Below are 6,402 nucleotides of genomic sequence, written 5' to 3' on the forward strand. Positions count from 1 at the left end.
AGTCCTTACCGCCTTCTATCTACATACTAAATTTGAGATCGATACCTCTTTTTTTGGCCAAGTTACAGCGAAAAAACTGTTCAAAATTGATGATGTCAAATTTTCAAACTCAATTTTTTGCAATTCTAGACCTCGTAGCGCAAAACAAAGACCACCATTAGACTCCCCGTGACGAGCTGCATCGAATCAATACCCATTTTATGCAAAAATATCAACTTTGAAATTTGACCTTTTTTGACCTGACCTTGACCTGACCTCCACCAGAAAGCGGCCTAAGCCGTACCTGATAGTCTTATAACCAACACCATTGAGTTGGAAATGAAAAATTGGCCATAAAACATGCATCGCACAACCTTAGTACCTAAAGTTAGGTTCATGTGACCTGACCTGTGACCCTTGGTGACCTGACCTGTGACCTGGTAATGTCAGTGACCTCTTATAGCAATATATGTACTAGGCAACTGACGCCCTATCGCTGATTCTCGACAAAATGCGTTTTCTTCGGTGTTATAGCGCATTCCCTAGATGACCCGTGAACGGTGAAACATTGCATCTTTGACCTGACCTGTGACGTCATCGGTGACCCCGAGGTCAATGACATTTGGTTTCCCTCGACAAATTTGACAGGCCTTTCGAACGCCGTTTGAATTTTGCGGATCCGTCCAGTAGTTTCGGAGATACGAGGGGGGGCAAAAAATAGCCCCCCCCCCCCCCCACCAGGTCGCGTTATAAACAGACCCCACCAGGGCGCGGGTTAACGCAACTTTTGCCGGTCGATAGAGAATGAACCAGGAATTCACATGGATCCTAAAAATATGCATTCTCAAAAATCTTAGGCGGATAAAGATCATTGAGATTGGGGGTACACAAAAAGTATAGTAAACAAGGTTTTTGTTGGTACTGTTTCTGAAAAGGGTGGCAATGGTCTTGTTATGTTACAATTTTCTTATGAGAGAACGACTAAAATTGTATTGGTCATGCATAGGCGGTGTCAGGGCACCTATGTTGGGAAGTAAAAAATAACCCCCTTTTTTGGACGCATGGATCCGCCTATTATAGCAAAAACGTGTCAAAAGAGGATGCACAATAACTTTGTATATGTTATCACATGATACCTTTCATTCACTGTTCGTAAAACTGGTGCAGCATCGTGATCTTGGCACAAATGACTCGCTTCACGAATAGGACCCCCCAATTCCCAGTGCTCTGGAGCCGCCCCTGGTAAAGTTATGAACTTGAAATTTTCAGGGGATGTGCCCAGTTTAGTTTTAGGAAAAGTCAGAAAATTTCAGCATCGTAGCTTCAGCGGTTTCGGAGATATTCCCGAAAAACCTGAGGGGTGGATAAAAACAACCCCCCCTGCCACTAATAGGGTTAAGGTTTGACCTCAATGCCTCATGTCAAGGGTTTGGCAACAGAGCAGAGGGTAAAACCGGCAAAACCATCTAAATAGTCGCATTTTACCAAAACAGTTTTGCTAAGAATTTTTGCAAGGACTTTGGTGAGAAAAACTATGAGACATTTACTTTGTCATCATTCTCTTGTTAACATGCATCGAATGAGCTACCTATAATTTCACATAAAAAGTTGAACTTCAAAATGTGACCGCAGATCAAGGTCACTTGAGAAGTTCATGATGGTCATCAACCGATCCGTATGGATGATTAACACCTTCAAGACAATGTCATAACTCTACCTCGTCTCCTATGTCAAAAGTAATAGTCGAAAAACTGATGTTGAGCTCTTTTAAGATTGGTTCAGAAACCTGGCCGTGATAAACAGTCTAAAATGTATCTGCAATATGCCCGTTTTTACCCCCCTCTACCCCCCTATTGACATTTTTTTAGAAATGTAGATCTCGTTGAGCGAAATCAAATGCCGTTTGAATTTTGAAAATCGGCCCGTTAGATCTCGAGATATCAAGGGGGGGGTCGTAAACAGCCCCCCTGCCACTAATAGGGGTAGCCAGGAGCCTGCCACTAATAGGGTTAAAAGCGAAAGCGTTTTGAAAGGCCTATCGAATGAGTTGTTCCGCAAAGCTCCAGCTCTTTGGTGCACGAGTTATACGGTTATTTGTGAAAAATATAAAAACAAGAATTTTTTGTCGTAATCTTGTCTTTGTGTTTATCATAATTTTATCATAATTTCACCTTCAATGACCTCAGCGATGACCTAATCGAAAAATGACCTCTACGATTCTGAAGCATCCTATGTATAGCTATCCGTTGCTTTTCTCTTCTTTCTAGCCGTTTTAAATTATGATCGGGTTTGGCCGATACGCCCCCCCTCCCATGGCAGATTGCACGAGTTAGAGAGCTATCGAACCCACTTTCAGCACGCTATAGCTTTTTATGTCCTCGAGTGTCGAAATAGGCGAAACTTTTCCTTCGATGAACATGATGACGTGTGCTTTGGTCTGAACTGCAATATGACTGAAGTAATTTCTCCATGATTTTCGACGCTCTTTAGAAAGCCGCCTACCGCCGCACTTGTCGCTACGTGACCCTGGAGTCAGGTTAGAAGGGAATATTCAAACACCCCTCAGGGGCGTAAAACTGGAAAGCCTGGGGCCCTGCTCTGCGGGGCGCGGTCGAGCTAGGCTAGAGCTAGTTTGGGATATTTACAAGCCCACGTAAAGCCCTCAAGAATCTGCATAGAGCAAGGCCTTCCAAGACTTTGGGGTTTAGATATCGACAATCGACATGGTCTTTTGAGGCCTGAGTGGTGGCTATCAGAGGTCGGTGGGCCCCTCAAAAGCCGGTGCAGGAGCCTCAAGTGTCAGTTTGGAGCCATCATGGACCGGTGTGGGGTCCTGATAAATACCTAGGCGTCAAACCCCCAGACGTCGGAGTGGGGCCGGGCGGTGAGGCAGGCACAGGCCTGAGGAGAAGATTTTCATATGTCGGCTTGGCAGGGCCCTGCATGGCTTTCTCAGAGGCTGACATAACGTACTGCGGGACCTCCATCATAGGAGGCGGAACGGGGAGGGCACCGGGGCACCGTGCCCTTCTTTGATTTTGTCATTTTAACATTAGCGCTATGGGCGTTGCATGGAAAGAATGGGACCAAAAGTCGGCAGTCGGCAGTGCAAAAGTCCCCCCTTAATCGAAGGTGTTCCGCCGCTTCTGACCTCCATGCTGAGGCTGCCTCAAAAACCTGTATGGGCCCCTCACGCTTGGGGTAGGCTTCCTGAAGCATAAAATCTCTGAGTCTTGAGATGGGCCCATTAGACATGAACTTGGCCATCAATATACATGTGGTAAGCTGACCTATATCAAACATGATATCGGCTCAATCAGGATTGGGGTAGGCCCTCTCAGACCCAGACCAGGCACGGAGTACGGACCCTCCCACACATAGGATGATCCTTTCATTCCTGGGATGTCTTCTCAGGCCTGAACTGGGCCCTCTCAGACCTGAAATGGGCCCTTCTCAGGCCTGAAGTAGACCATCTCAGGCCTCAAATAGGTCCTCTAGGGCCTGAAATGGGCCCTCTCAGGCCTGACATTAGCCCTCTCAGGCCTCAACTAGGTCCTCTAGGGCCTAAAATGGGCCCTCTCAGGCCTGAGATTAGCCCTCTCAGACCTGAAATTGGCCCTCTCAGACCTGAAATGGGCCCCCTCAGCCCGGAAGTGGTCCCTATCATGTCGAAAAAAGGGACCCCTCATACCGCACAGTGATGCAAATGGGGTTCACGAGTGGCCATAAATACCCAAAAGTCAAGTTTACCAAATCGAGTTAATTGCGATATGGCCGAGTAGACAAATGTTTGGGGCATCTGAAATCACATGGTTTTCATGTTTTTGTCAAAACCGGCCTCGTGTATGATCGTCAGAAGTCGTGACATTTTCTAGGTCGTAAAATGACGGTCAGACACTCGCAAGTTCAAACGCCGCTGGTTTGCGTTCATTTCGTACAAATTGAAAAAATTATGCATGGAAATGATCCCCAGAGCCTTCTGCTTTTAATGCCGGGTCACAAAAAGCCGTATCTCATTCGCTTTGGCGGTAATCTGACTATTTATCATCATGTTGCAATCGCAGTTTTTTACTAATAAAAAAATGCTTTCGTTTCACCTACAGCACTTAACACAAAGTGTGCCCGTTAGTCCACCATACCATAGCCTTCCCTAATCATTTATGAGTCGCATCGTGAAAGAATTAAGGTGCTAGCACAGGGCTGACCGGCGCTACAGAGGTTTTTGTCCGGGCAGTCGGGCGCTGCAGTGGGCGCGCAGTGGGCGGGTGGGTGCCGCCGCGCGGCGTCCGGGCGGCGCGGCGGCGCGGCCGCCCGGGCCGCCCGCTGCGCCGCGGCACCCGAACGTGCCGGACGAAAACTTCTGTAGCGCCGGTCATCCCTGTGATAGCGCTTAATTCTTTCACTAGGCGACTCAGAAATGATTAGGGAATGCTATGCTATGGTGCACTAACGGGCACACACTGTGTGAAGTGCTGTAGGTGAATTGAAAGCAAATATTTTTGGTAAAAAACTGCGGTTGCAACATGATTACAAATAGTTAGCTCACCGCTAAACCAAAATAGATACGGCTTTTTATGACGTGGCATTAGAAGCAGCAGGTTTCGGGGATCATTTTCATGTATAATTTTTGCAATTTGTATGACATGAACGCACGCTAGCGGCACTTGAATTTCAAGTACATGGCAGTCATTTTACGACATCGAAAATGTCTCGACTTCTGACAATCATACACGAGGCCGGTTTTGACAAAAACATTAAAATCATACTTTTTCAGACACCCCAAACATTTGCCTGACTGACCATATTACCATTTATTCGATTAAGCGAGCTTGAATTTTGGGCCTTTTTCGTATTTATGGCCACTCGTGAACCCCATTTGCATCACTGTGTACCGTAACTGGGCCCTCTCAGGTCTGAAATGGTGCCTCTTATGCCTGAAATGGGCCCCTCTCAGCCCTCAAACGGGCCCTCTCTGGCCTCAAACGGGCCCTCTCTAGCCTCAAACAGGCCCTCTAGGGCATGAAATGGGCCCCCTCAAGCTTGAAATGGCCCCCTCAGGCCTGGAATGGGCCCCTCTCAGGCCTGAAATGGGTCCTATCAGGCCTCAAACATGCCCTCTAGGCCTGAAATGGACCCCTTCAGGCCTAAAATGGGCCCTCACAGCATCAAATGGGCCCTCTCAGACCTGAAATGGCCCCTCTCAGGCCTCAAACAGGTCCTCTAGGGCTTGAAATGGGCCCTCTAGGGCCTGAAATAGGCCCTCTCAGGCCTGACATTAGCCCTCTCAGACCTGAAATGGGCCCCTCTCAGGCCTCAAATAGGTCCTCTAGGCCTGATTTATCCCTCTCAGACCTGAAATGGGCCCCCTCAGCCCGGAAATGTCGAAAAAGGGCCCCCTCATACCGTAACTGGGCCCTCTCAGGTCTGAAATGGTGCCTGAAATGGGCCCCTCTCAGTCTTTAAACGGGCCCTCTCTGGCCTCAAACAAAAACTGGCCTGGCCCTCTCTAGCCCCAAACGGGCTCTCTAGGGCATGAAATGGGCCCTCTCAAGCTTGAAATGGGCCCCCTCAGGCCTGAAATGGGCCCCTCTCAGGCCTGAAATGGCCCCTCTCAGGCCTGAAATGGGCCCTATCAGGCCTCAAACATGCCCTCTAGGGCCTGAAATGGACCCCTTCAGGCCTGAAATGGGCGCTCACAGGCATCAAATGGGCCCTCTCAGGCCTGAAATGGGCCCCTCTCAGGCCTCAAACAGGCCCTCTAGGGCCTGAAATGGGCCCTCACAGACCTGAAATGGGCCCTCTCAGGCCTGAAATGGCCCTCTCATGCCATGGAACGGGCCCTCCTAGGCCTTGGATTAGTTCAATCGGGTCTTGGATGTACCCTCTTAAATTATAAAATAGGACTATAAATCCTAAAGGGGGGGGGGCTATCAGGCCTGAAAACTGTTTTTCAGTCCTATGACAGACCTTGACATTATGATAAAAAATTGTCAGGCTGCATAACGCTACAGTTCGAATCGACGGTGGGCCCCTAGGATAAGAGACGGGGGTGAGATCTCACCCCTTTCACCCCCCCTGGCTGCGCCACTGATTTGGAAGCAATATGAGTGTCCGGTCAACAACCATGGACAGGAAGAAGAGGAGCAGAAATTTCAGTAGCAGAGACAGGCATTTGTTAGCCGATGTCATGAAGACTGAAGTAAAAATCATCGAAAATAAGCGATACGATGGAAGGAGTAATGAAGAACGAAAACGGTCTTGGAAGAACATTGTTACAGCCTGTAATGCAAGGTCCGAAGAAAATGGGACTAGAAACAGCTGACACAGCTCTGGAGAGATATGAAAAGGACGGCCAAAAAGGACCATTAGTGGTTTAAACGGCAGCAAATGGGCACTGGCGGTGGACCGGAGCCTGCGCCGTTG

The sequence above is a fragment of the Amphibalanus amphitrite genome, unplaced genomic scaffold, assembly GCF_019059575.1.
Source record: "Amphibalanus amphitrite isolate SeventyFive unplaced genomic scaffold, NRLGWU_Aamphi_draft 000324F_arrow, whole genome shotgun sequence".
Taxonomy (NCBI): Eukaryota; Metazoa; Arthropoda; class Thecostraca; order Balanomorpha; family Balanidae; genus Amphibalanus; species Amphibalanus amphitrite.